This window comes from Sciurus vulgaris, assembly GCF_902686455.1.
Source record: "Sciurus vulgaris genome assembly, chromosome: 10".
NCBI lineage: Eukaryota > Metazoa > Chordata > Mammalia > Rodentia > Sciuridae > Sciurus > Sciurus vulgaris.
Window position 1 is genome coordinate 45788437 of NC_136470.1, and position 12919 is coordinate 45801355.

General features: G+C 34.9%; 1 protein-coding gene across 3 annotated transcripts in view; it reads left to right on the forward strand.

Moving 5' to 3' along the window:
- The window catches only part of EPHA6 (EPH receptor A6), an 889912-nt gene that overhangs the window by 124504 nt on the left and 752489 nt on the right, over positions 1 to 12919 (forward strand). The window lies entirely within an intron of this gene.

The following is a 12919-nucleotide window of genomic DNA, read 5'->3' on the forward strand; positions in this document are numbered from 1 at the left end:
AAAAATGACTGTGGTAATTGGATTTTTAAAATTAAAACAACTGAACAATGGAAGTTGAAGAGAAACAAATCATCATTATTCATGGATTGTAATCTTTCTAAGATTTCCTTATTCCTTAATCACTAATTATTTCTCAACTCTTTAACCTCCTGATTCTATAATGTCATTTTGATTATTACTGTTTTGGTTTATAGGTCCGAGTTCAACTTTATCTACTTTTTATTACTTTACAAATCTGTATTGCTGTATGGACACTGTAATTGCCATTCTCCATGTTGATAATTGTCTACTAATGTCTAACATGTCTAATTATATTTTAATTATTAAACACTGAAATATTTTCCATTGGAATTAATGACTTAAGAGAGTGGTATTAGCTAAATACAATTATAATTTAACCCAGCTTTATTTTTTTACTGTTCTTGTTTATGAAGTGTATTTTAGTGAGAACTTCTTGACTTTTCTTTTTACTTAATGAAGAACTGATATTCAATGTTGGCAGTGTTATTATGATTGTGAAAAAAAAACAGCTCATTACTTATTCTTTAATTACTTCACTATTTCAGATCTACTTGTTAAGAAGAAATAATTCAGAAATTCTCTGGCAGAAGGCAGTTTTTTTCCCCCCCAGAATGGTCAGTATTGCTCTTATAACTAAGATACAAGTCCCATAACTTCTGTTTGTCTACCTGGCACTTTTTTTTTGTACCAGAAATTGAACATGAGGCACTTAACCACTGAGCACCATCCCTAACCCTATTTATTTATGTGTTTTGAGACAGGGTCTTCACTAAGTTTCTTAGGGATTTGCTAAGTTTCTGAGGCTGGCTTTGAACTTGTGATCCTCTTGCCTCAGTCTCCCAAGCTTGTGGGAGCTTGATTACAGGCATGAACCACTGTGCCTGACTACCCAGCATTACTTTTTATCTCTCATTTGATTTAATTCCTTTTTCTTACATACCTTATCTCATATTTGTGATGCAAAGAAGTTAAAATACTCATTTGATGGTTTTATCATCATTTATTCTAATGAGGATGGTTGTTTTGGTAAATGTATAGTATTTATAAAATGTTCATAATTAACTACTCAGTTACTAATGCCTGTTGGTAAAAATACACATACATATTTCCTGAGAGGATTTAGGTATTTGAGAGACAATCCCTGATGTTAAGACCTTTAGGATAAAATATCACTTGGTATAGTGATGAAATTAGCAGTCTTTAGGAAGGAAGAAAGATAGGAGACAAAGAGAACTAATAAAGAGTTGATGTGTTTTTTCAGCAGTCTAGGAAACTGTAATGCACTTGGAACAGAGAGAGAGAGTATAGCCAAAATTCTGGGGAAATGTAATCCTTTCTCATCACCAAGTCTGGCAATTTGTCCTCTGATTTCATGGTGTACCAGGACGAGACTGTCACCATTAAGCATACCCCGTTGCACCCATCCAGCCAAAAGGGCGAGCTAGTTGTGATCTGATATTTTTGAATGACCTGATAGGCACCACTCAGTACAGTGTTTGGCAAAGACCATGTAGATTTTCCAAATTTATTTATTATCCAATGTCATAGACAGTATTTGAATGCAGGACATTTTTATTTTTCCGAAGCCTGTTTTTCCACTCTACCGTGAGGCTGACAGGTTTCCCACGCTACTTGGTATGCTAATCAAACATGCTATTTTTTTTTAAGTGAGAGATTACATTTGGAAATGCAATTTAGCTTCTATATCATAGAAAAATGAAGATGGTAAGATTTATATTTCTAATGATTAAATTACTGTCAATTGAAAAGTTGTATTTGGAAATTCATTTAGTATTTATGGTATTGAAAATTCCAAGTCATTTATCTGAATTACATTAATCTCTAATATAAAAACTCATCATACATGTTTTCATCTCTTCTGTCTTCCAGTGAGATTGGCTTTTACAGTTGCTTGAACAGTTACGTAGAGGGGCAGGGATGTAACTCTCTGGTAGAGCACTGCCTTGTGTGTACAAGGCCCTGGATTCAACCCCTGTACCACCAAAAAATAAAAATAAACAATAATGATGAAGACAATACATGCTAGCATACTCTAATAATCTCAAAGTCCATGAAGTCAAACATGCAAGTTTCTACCTGCTTTTTCCATTCTTTGAAGGAAAAAAATTGTTATCTGTTTTTCTGAACCTTTTAATAACTAAAAATAGGCTGGGTCTACACATTTTTCTGCTATTAAAACTTGGTATCTATCTTTCCAGATCTCTTATTCTTGATAAAATGGACCAAATATACAGATTTTTCTGTGGAATTCTTTTATCTCACTGACATATATCAAAGACAATGATCTATATCAGAATGTGTTAATTTATCTCACACTTGACAGTTCCTCTTTTTCTCTTATACACCATATCCAAACCATTAACAAATCATGTCAGGGTGACCTTAAAATCTCTCGAAAATCATTACCCTTGCTGCAGCTCTCCTGATTCAGTCTCTGTCTTCCTTCACCTGCACCATTTCAATAGCGTCTTAACTGGTGTCCCTTCCTCACTTTCTTCCTTTAGCCAATTATCTAGACAGCAACCAGAATGACTCACTTAAAATGTAAGCCAGATCTTGTCATTCCTCATGACAAAACCCTCCAGTGGTTTGAAATCTTACTACAAGTGAAAACCACAATCCTCCTGACAGCCTGCCAGAGCCTTAGTGATCTCACTCCTCAAGGCTCTCTGAACTCATTTCTTACCTCTCCCAGCCTTGCAAGCTGAGCTCTGGTGCACTGGCCCCTTGCTGTTACTCAAATAAACTGTGTTTGCTCTTCACTTGTGCCCTTTGATCTTAACCATTTCCTCTTCCTTTTGAGTTCTTCCTGATCTCTGGTTGGCTTGGCCCCGTGTCAGGTTTCAAATATCACATCGGAGAAGTGCTCCCCAGTGACCTCATACGAAAGAACACCCTCCCTCCTTCACTCATCCTTACCTTACCTCACTCCATTTTTCTCTATACCACTTTACTACTGATATAGTTTTTAAAATTTTCTTTCTAAACGAACTATCTACAAATAAAATTTCATGGAAGCAGAGAATTTGTCTTAGATTTTAACTGATATGCACTCTACATAAAGCTGGTACAAACCAGTTCTTATTAAATACTTATTGAATGAATTATTAAATGCTTTGAATGATTAATGAGCTATATTAACATTGACGGTATATTCATAAATATAGGCAAACCGTAATTTATCCCTTTACCTATTGTTATTTCATTTGTCTCTAATTTTTCACAATTAGACATACTGAGTGTATATTATTGTGATGTATTTTATAGAATATACTTTTAATAGTAGAAATACTGTATCAAAGAATATAAAAATTATACATTTGATACATGCTGACAAAGTGCCCTCTAAAAAAGTGGACCGTATTGTGTCTTTACAGTAGAGTGTTTATATCCTTAGGCATTTTATATCTTATATTTGTTAATAATTCTATGTATTTGAATATGAATTTTGTATGTGAATAGTCTTGATTTTTTAAAAATATTTTTTAGTTGCCAGTGGACCTTTATTTTATTTATTTGTGGTGCTGAAAGTGGAACCCAGTGCCTCACACATGATTAGACAAGTGCTCTACCACTGAGCTACAGCCCCAGCCCTAGGCCTGATATTGATTCATACTGCTTATAGTTTTTCATTGCCTATATAGGGAATATTTATGATATTTGGTAATGTGTATCTTCAGAGGAAACAGAAGGAAAATATTTTTGGATACATGAAGAGTTTCCACTAAAATTGTAGAAGTTATGTTTATTCATATTCTGTTGTACCAGTACTCTTAGTGTTTTCTTAATTCATTTTTGGAAAATTTCAAGTTTAATTGTGAAAAGGAATATATGATTTTTAAAAGATTATTGTGTTGATACATGCACAGAAGCAGGCAGAACTTTTAAAGTAGGGGGGTCTATGTTAGTAATTTTTATTGAAAAAATATTTATTTTGACTTCACAGATGGAATTCAATGATTTAAAAGTATATAATGAACAAAAACTCATTTTATTATCCACGTCAGTAAGTCCAATATTTCCCACCTTTTCACACATTATGCTAATGACTTTTCAGATGAATGCATTTTAATTAAAAAACAGTTGTCAGTTGAAAAGCATTACTCACAAGTAGGAGCAAGTACAAACTGTGGTTTGTGTGATATGAAAAATGCTTTGAAGAAATCAGTAGAGGAATCATTTGCTGGTAGCTCTAGGGGATAAAAATGTTAAAAACACATCCTTTTTTGTAGTTATATGAATCATAGTCAGTAGTAATGGAGTAAACATGTCCTCTTCATTCCTGAGCAAATATTTCAGCAGGTCAGTGTCAAAAGATTTTTAAATTGGAAAGTGTTCCACAGTGTAAAAAGAACATGAAATGAAATTTTAAGACATTATTCGATAAGTATGAATCACTTCTCAAGTATTTCCTAAGCTTTCTGAAATAACTGTCCATAAACATAGAGAAGTGGCTTAGAGATTAGAAAATCCTGTTTTTCACATTCTCCCTTGTTTTAGAAGCTTATTAAGAAATTGCTCTAGTAAAGGGCACACAGGTGATAATAACTACTGGTGAGTGAATTAGAAAGTTTCAGTGTGCCCAGACATCTGTGACCCATTGATCTGACTAAACAACTGCGAACAGATTGATATAAAATGGAAACAAATAATGCACTCACCCCTAAGCCCACTCCCATCAGATTTTCCAGGTTCTGAAAAGAAAACCAACAGACTCGGTTGGCATTTTCCTTCTTTGTAATTGAATATTGTAACATTGGAATGAAAATAAAATATGTATGTAAACAGCATGTTATGGAATTTAGTATTCAGTTGAGAGTCTCCTGATTAATTAGAAGACACATTTTATATGCATCGATATGGCAGAAGTATTGTCCTTTTTTATCAGAAAGGCATTAAAATAAAATTTAATTGAAAGTGAAAAATAGTTGTCCAGATACACAAAAGCACAGCACAGGAGGGGAAACTTAAAGGTATAGAAAATCTGAACACAGTGAGAAGAAAAATGTAATTTTGATGAAGTAAATGACTTTTGGAATTAACAGATGTATATTGAACAGAGCAGGAATAATATACATAGTATTTGGAAACTTTAAAATAAGTGAATATTAATAAGGAGTCATTGAAGAGAATTTGGATGACAGTAATGCAGTGACAATGATGAATCAAAACACAAGATCCAAAAGGGAGGGGAATCTAAGAGGTTGGAGTATTTTAGTAGTATAAAAAGAAGAAAAATTAAGTGTTGACCATGTTGAATGACTAAAGACATTGCCATATTAGACACAGAAGCTCTCAGTTTTCAATATTAAAACCAAATGGGACCTCTAATATTTGGAAATCTTTTCATATATGCAGAAGCATGCTTTACTTACCTTCAGTGAAACCCTCGTGTTTCACAATATAGTCTATAATTGGCATTTATCAGAGACTAGGAGAATCTTGTAACTGAAGAGTGTAATTTAAATTATTAAATTTCAGTCATCTGGTAATACAAGTCATCATAATGCTGGTCGGTGATTGAAAATAATGGAATCCTTAGGAGTAAATAATCAAGTCACATTTTAATTCTTAGTAGTTAAGCAAATAAGGGGCCTGGAAAAGGTAACAGTTTATTTTGTTAATTTTTATTTAACTTAAGTAGAGATAGACATCCTACCTAATAATGACACACATGCATGAAATTTTCCCCCAAAACTGAACTATTGGACCTTAAGAGAAAGAGAAATTGTAGGAAAGTTGTGCCTCACAGGAGCCAGTTCAAGAGAGCCCCCGAAGTCTTGGGAGTGGGACTCTTTTAGGATAACGTGACTCAACCGCTCCTTGATTTGGTGTTCTCCATGCTCTACTGTCATGTTCCCTCTATGATTTTGACTTTCAGTTTATTTGTAAGTTTTCAGACTTTGGGATATAAGACTCAATGTCCTCAAGACTCAATCTTCTTAAATATAAAATGTGGATAACAATAGTACCTACTTTATTAGATTTTTGTGAGGACTATGGGTGATATTGCATAGAAAGTCTTTTGTATTCATTCAGTGAAAACTATTAATAACATTGATCAAAACTATTATTAATATTGATGATAAAATTTATTGAGTGATTTCAGTTTTCTTGCTCTGCCTATTTACATGGCATTCTTACTGTTTGTAGGAGAGCGGGATAGATGGTGTGAACCATGACTCTGAAGTACATAATTGTTATTTCCATTGCTAAAATGTATAGTCTTCATGTTGGTTGGATCCCAATAATTGTCTATATTATTGAAGTTCATTTGCATTTCATTATGATTATTAAATGGATTATGAGGAGGCAAGAAGAGAAATAGACTGGTTGGATGGCGATTGCAATGGTGCCAGCAAGAGATGCTGATGGTTTTATTTAAATTATTAGCAACACAGATGGAGAAAACTTAACGTATAGTGTGTGTGTTTAGGAAGTAGATCCAACATTATCAGCTCTTGTATATATGCCCGATTTGAGGAGGGGAAAATAAATGAAGGATTATTTCTCGACTTTGGCCTTGGGTTGCCTTTACTAAGATGGATAAGACGGGCAGAGGAGGGAGAATGTGGACAGATAGAATCAAAAAATCTGTTGCAACCTTGATTTATGGTACATATTGGGCATCTAACTAAGTATGTCAAAAAGGCTGCCATATTTTATTAGAGAATGGGTCTGATTTTTTTTTCTTTTTTAAAAATTTTTTACAGACTGCATTTTGTCTGATTTTAATAAAATATTGTAAATGAAAGAAAAAAAAAAAGGCTGTCATATAGATGAGTTTGGAGTTCAGTAAAGAGGTCCGGGGTCTTAGTATAAATCAGATAGTGAGAAATCATCTACCAAGAGAATGTAGGAGTAAAATAAAAACTGGGAAGAATTGATGGTTTCAGTTATTCCCACTAATCTGTTGCTTCATTAACTAAATTTTCACACTATTTTTACAATTATCTTTATAATTATGCTCTTTAATAAACTTTCATATTTATTTTTGAATGGTTACTAGTAGTCCCACTTATATCTCACCTCCCATCTCCTGTTTCTTAATTCATATTTTTAAGTGGGAATATCTGATTGGCCTACATTAACCTCATGGTTCCTGACCATTACCTTAGGGGCCTACTACTTTCCTTCACTAATGTGGATGCATCTCCTCTAATTTAGGAACCAGTGTTTTAAATATATAATGTACATTAGCTATTATGCTGTGTCACATGTTATTAAGAATAAACTTTTATAGATATTATAATAAATGCATTATATATAATGTTTTGATTTATTAATAGTTGGAAATCAAAATGAATCTCTCAGATTATACAGTTTATAAATTATGGACCTAGTATATGAATACAATCTTGTATGACTCTAAAGTCTAAATTTAAGAAGAAAAAATACAGGGATTTAAACCCTGAGTTGCTTGTAGCTGTATTTACCTCCATGTGTACAAACTCCCTGTACTGTAAGGCAGAAAACAGGACTACATCATAACAGCAGTTGACTTTTGGATCTATTTTTCCCTGATACTATCTCTACTCCTTCTTTTCCTGAGGGGCTACAAAAATTACACAGTTCATTTTTTCCTCCTCTTTTGTTCAGTTTTCAACTAGGCTATCTTAAATAATAGAGACATAATGTCCAAGAGGGAATGAGACAATTATGTAACATCAATTTCATAAAGATAATTAATAAACATAAAATTCTTGTAGTATAAGATTCACAGTATAAAGTATACACTTTATAGGTTTTTATATACTCACAGAACTGGCCAACCATCAACACAGAGTTTAGAGTGTTTTTATCATCCTAGAGAGAAATTCTGTGCCCATGAGCAGTGCCTGCTCACCCCCGATTCCCCACCCCCAGAAAGAACTTTAACTGCTTTCTGTTTCTATGGATTTGTCTGTTCTTGACATATGAGATAAATGGAAACATATAAATGCAGTCTTTTGTACCTGGCTTAAGTTTTTCAAGATAGGTCCATGTTGTTAGTTTTCTTTTTATTTATTTAGAATTTATTTGGCAGTCCTTCCAATTTCCAGATACTGTTCACTTGTATAAATGTACCACATTTCATTTATCTATTTATCAGTTGATGAATATTTGTATTTGAACATTTGGCTAGTGTGAAAAATGCTACTTTGAATATTTATGTGCAAGTTCTTGTATCAAAATGTTTAAATTCTCTTGTATAGATACCTAGTAGTGGAATAAGGAGTCACTTGATAACACTACGTTAAACAATTTGAAGAACTGCCAGGTTATTTTCCACAGTGACTGTGCCTCTTTACATTGCCACTGATAATGTATAAGGGTTCCCATTATTCCTTGTTTTTCATGAATATTTGTTATTGTCAGTTATTTTGTTTATATGCATCCCAGTGGGTTTGGAGTGGTTTTATACTTTGGTTTTGGTTTGTGTTTTCCTAATGGAAAATGATACTGATTGCTTTTTATATGCTTATTAACCATTTGTCTGTTTTCTCTGGAGAAATGTCTATTCAAATCCTTGGCCTATTTTTGAATTAGTTTATTTACTTTTTGTTTTCTAGTTGACAGAACACTTACATACTCTGAATTCCAGTCCATTCTCAGACTTTGGATTTATAAATAGTTCCTCCAATTCTGTGGGTCAGGGAAGTTTTATTTTTTATATAGTTTCCTGAACTGTGAATAACTTAGGATATGAAGAGAGAAATATTAGGGTAAGAGAATTATAGGGGTAGGTAAAAAGGGAAAGTAACAAAAAAGTTAAAATGATGATTTCATTTTTCCCTCTAGCATGCTTTGCAGAGAACCTGGAACCTGATCCTGACAAAATGGCACAGGGACAATCATGTCTTTGGGGTGCCTCAATTATGCCACTCAGGGCATGTGTGCTGGTGTAATTGTTAACCAACTCTCTAGGGTCCTTTGAAGGGTGAAGGATTATTTTGAGGTGTGTTAGGTTGATGGGCTTGGGTCTGAGAACTGGTGCATTGCAGAATGTGGTCTAGAATAGTGATTTTTCATTGTCAGAGTTGACAGCCTGTGATGTAGTGTACTCTTGAAACTCTTTGGTTTTGTAGGTCCTGCAGTACCCTCACTGGCTTCCCATCTGTCTCATTTCTGAGAACACTGATCTATTGGCCAGTTCCACACATCCCTAAGTTTGCCACATAAACTTAGCCGCCTGTTTTGGCACTTAGAAAAATTTCACTTATCTTTCCTCTTCTGGTTAAGTCTTGCCATCTGCTGTCTGATATTCAAAATCCCATCATTGCTATTGACATTGGGGAACTGGTTTCATTAGCAGACTCTCAATACAACCTTCAAATCTGGCCCATAAAGGACAACCACGACTGTTTTTCAAGATGAAGGAGTTTTCCTTTGTACTTTTCTCCCCCTACACACTCTTTCCCTCTTTTCCTTCTTTCCCTCCCTTCCTTCCTTCTTTTTCTTGCTTGTTTTATAGAAAGGTTAATCACAGGAACATGTCAGCTGGTGGTTCCTTAGTGTACTCTGTCCTTGGAGTCTTTTGAACCCTTTATGAAAACTTGAACAAATATTATCTTTTTGAACTCTAGGTCATTATCCCTCCTCACACATACTTTAAAGACGCATCCTAGGCCAGGGTTGTGACTCAGTGGCAGAGCGCTTGCCTGGCACCCGCGAGGCACTGGGTTCATTTCTCAGCCCTGCATATAAATAAATAAAATAAAGGTCCATTGCCAATTAAAAAAAATTTTTTTTAAAAGAAGAATCCTAATAGAATAGCATATCGTGACTGACTCCAGTGGCCATGAAACCTGAGTCGTAGGTGAATACACCCATATCAGTCAACTCTCTGTGATCTGCCTTTCTTTCCTCTGTTGACCAACAGTCTCAAGATCCACACATAACCGTGTTTTCACAGTTCTTGCCTGTATGCATTATCAGGGTCCTTCAGTTCTTTTGATAAATAATCCCTTCCATCCCAATGAAAGCAGTGTATATCTTTATTTGGGTTATACTGAGAATTGACCTTTGTTATTGACTTCAAAGTCTTAAGTGGGGAGGGAAGAGACAGCTCTCAGGGCAGTTTTTATTTTGCCAGACACCTGGCTGAGATGTTACTTCTGAATGTCCCCTAGGCAAAGAAAGGCTGCTGGTCCTCTAGCAATAATGAGGGAGCCACATTTGCTGACACACAGACTTCAGTAAAATCTCAGGATTTAAATCCAAATGTATCCATCTATATCCAATCTAGAACTTAAATCCTTCCTTGTCCATCCTGACTTTAATGTAGGAGATACATCATAGCTAAAGATGCATCCTTCTCTCCGGTTTGATTCATTGATGTCGGTTCCTGATCTTGACCTGCTTGCTTTTATTAACACCTTCTGTGTCAGAACATGCCATGAGTTGGAGGTTGGCTCTGTTGACTGTAATTTTTCTTTCTTCAGTGCATTGATGACACTTAGCAATAACCATTGTCCTTATAAATACCTTTGCTATTGCATTATAACTCACTCAAATCCTAGATGTGTTACATACATGAATGTTACCCCTCAACCTGTATGACATCCCACTTCAGTACACGAATAATGTTGGCAGTCAAGATACTTCAGAATATGAGGATTCATTGGTGTCTCAACAGAAGTGGAGTCTGTGGCCATTTGGACAGTGAGTAACACACTTACTGGGGTACCTGCTTCTTGGAATCATTTTCATACCAACTGTCTTATTCCATATCCTCCATAAGCTGGTGCTTAAACAAGAATTTGGTAGTTTGTTTGGAAAGTACAGGGACATGGATTGGAGAGGGGAAGTGATGCAGAAAGAAGATAATGTCAACATTAAGGGGCACTTTATAAAACTGCTTGATATCATAGATAATTGGAGCTTAACCCCACCAGGTCGTTCAGGGAAATGATAGGAAACAGGTCTCATACACTAAATTCCACTAATCATTTGTTGAGGACTTTTTCCTGGGGGTGTTAATTTCTTAGCACTGGTCACCTGTCATGTATAAAAAAAAAAAAACAAACAAAAACAAAAAAAAACTTCTGTAGGTTTTTCTTTGCTTTTTCTTTCTTTTTTCTTTTTCTTCTCTTTTCTTTTTTTTTTGCAGGGGGTCAGTGTTCATACACAGAGTCGATGTTAGAGCATGCTGAAAAGTTGGAGGAAATGGGCAGAGCTGTGACAGCATCTGCTGCATAAAGAAGTGACATTAAAGTCAACTGATGTCAGCTCAACTGAAGTTAATTGAAGTTAACTGATGTCGGGTATATATAAACCTGATTTTTTTTTTTAGAGAGAGGATTTGATTGGATGAGAACTCTACCTTAGGAAAGTTACACTAAAGTTGTGTATAGGATAGTTTGGAGAACAGAATTGGGTAGTGTTATGGTTTGTGAACGAAAAGTCCCCCGAAAAGCTCATGTGGCATTGAAGGACAGATCAGAGGTGGAAGGGTTAGATCATGAGAGCTATAACTTCATCAATGGATTTGTCTTTCTGATGGAGTAATAATTCGAATAGATTACTGGTGGGAACTGTAGGCAGGTGAGATATGGCTGCAGGAAGTAGGTCACTGGGGGCATACCTTGGGGGACTTATTTTCTCCCTGGCTCCTTGTGTTTGCTTAGGTTCTGTTTCCTGGCTGCCAAGCATTTTTACAGCTTTCTTCTGCCACGCCCTTCCACCATAATATTCTGCCTCATCTCAGGCCCAGAGCAATGGAGTCAGCTGACCATGGACTAAACCTCTGAGACCATCAGTCAAAATAAACTTCTCCTCTAAGTTTTTCTGGTCAGTTTTTTTTAGTCACAGCAAAGAAAGCCAACTAACACAGATAGTATAATGAAGAGGGCATAACATTATGATCTTATTTCTATTTCTAATTCTGACTGGGACCTGCTCACAGTCCTAATGCTAAAGTAACTTCCAGAAGACTAGCATTCTGAGCACACTCCAGCAATAGTATTTCAGATTAAAGAGATTTCATTCTCAGAAGAACTGAGAATTTAGAATGGAAAAAACTTTCCCAGGTTGCTTTTCTCTGTTCTGTTTATTAAGAGTCATGGGAAATCTTCATCCTGTCATTCAGATTTAAATATGTTGTTTTAATTAAGGCAAATTAACTTAAAGAGGTAGAAACAGCCTTATGTGGAGAGAGTTAGTATTGTCTTTGCCTGTGCTTTTCAGTATACAGTTCTGTCCAACCAACTCTGTGACCTTTAACACCATTTAGCAGTTCTTCATTCCTGGTAATGATTTACCAAGACAAAGAAACAGAAAATAGATAAGTCAAAGAAAACCAAATTAAAAAGGACTAAGCACTAAGGAGCCCTTTCCTGACTTCTGAAACATGCTTAGAAACAGAAGCAAAAACTAAGAAAATACTTGCGTATGTTAAGCACTAATCTAGTAATAGTTGTATTAATTTATCATCCTCATATAAAACACCAAGAGCAAATGTCAAGTTAATTTAACTCAGATATCTGCCTTTCTTTCACAAACTTTAATTTCCTACAAATCTTTACCTACTTCAACTACTTGTGGGACTTGTAAAAACTCATACTTTTCCACTGTTGAGAGCTTTATTACTGCAGCAGGCTTTCTTTTTTATTTTGGAGGAATTTTCTACCAGTATTTACAATTAATTGTAACAAAATTTGTTGGAAAAACTTCTCTAGGGTGTTACTATTTGCCAGAACTGCTTGGGTATTTCTGTATACACAGTGCAATTTGAGTTCATTTCCAGAAATGTCATGCATTGGTTTTTTTTTTTTTTTTTTTTTTTTCTTTTTTCCTCTATTAAGCAAAAGGGAACAGGTAAGCCAAAATACAAAGTCGTGGGAAAATACATGATTTGCTCTGATCTCTGCTACTGTGTTTACATGAAATGAACAAT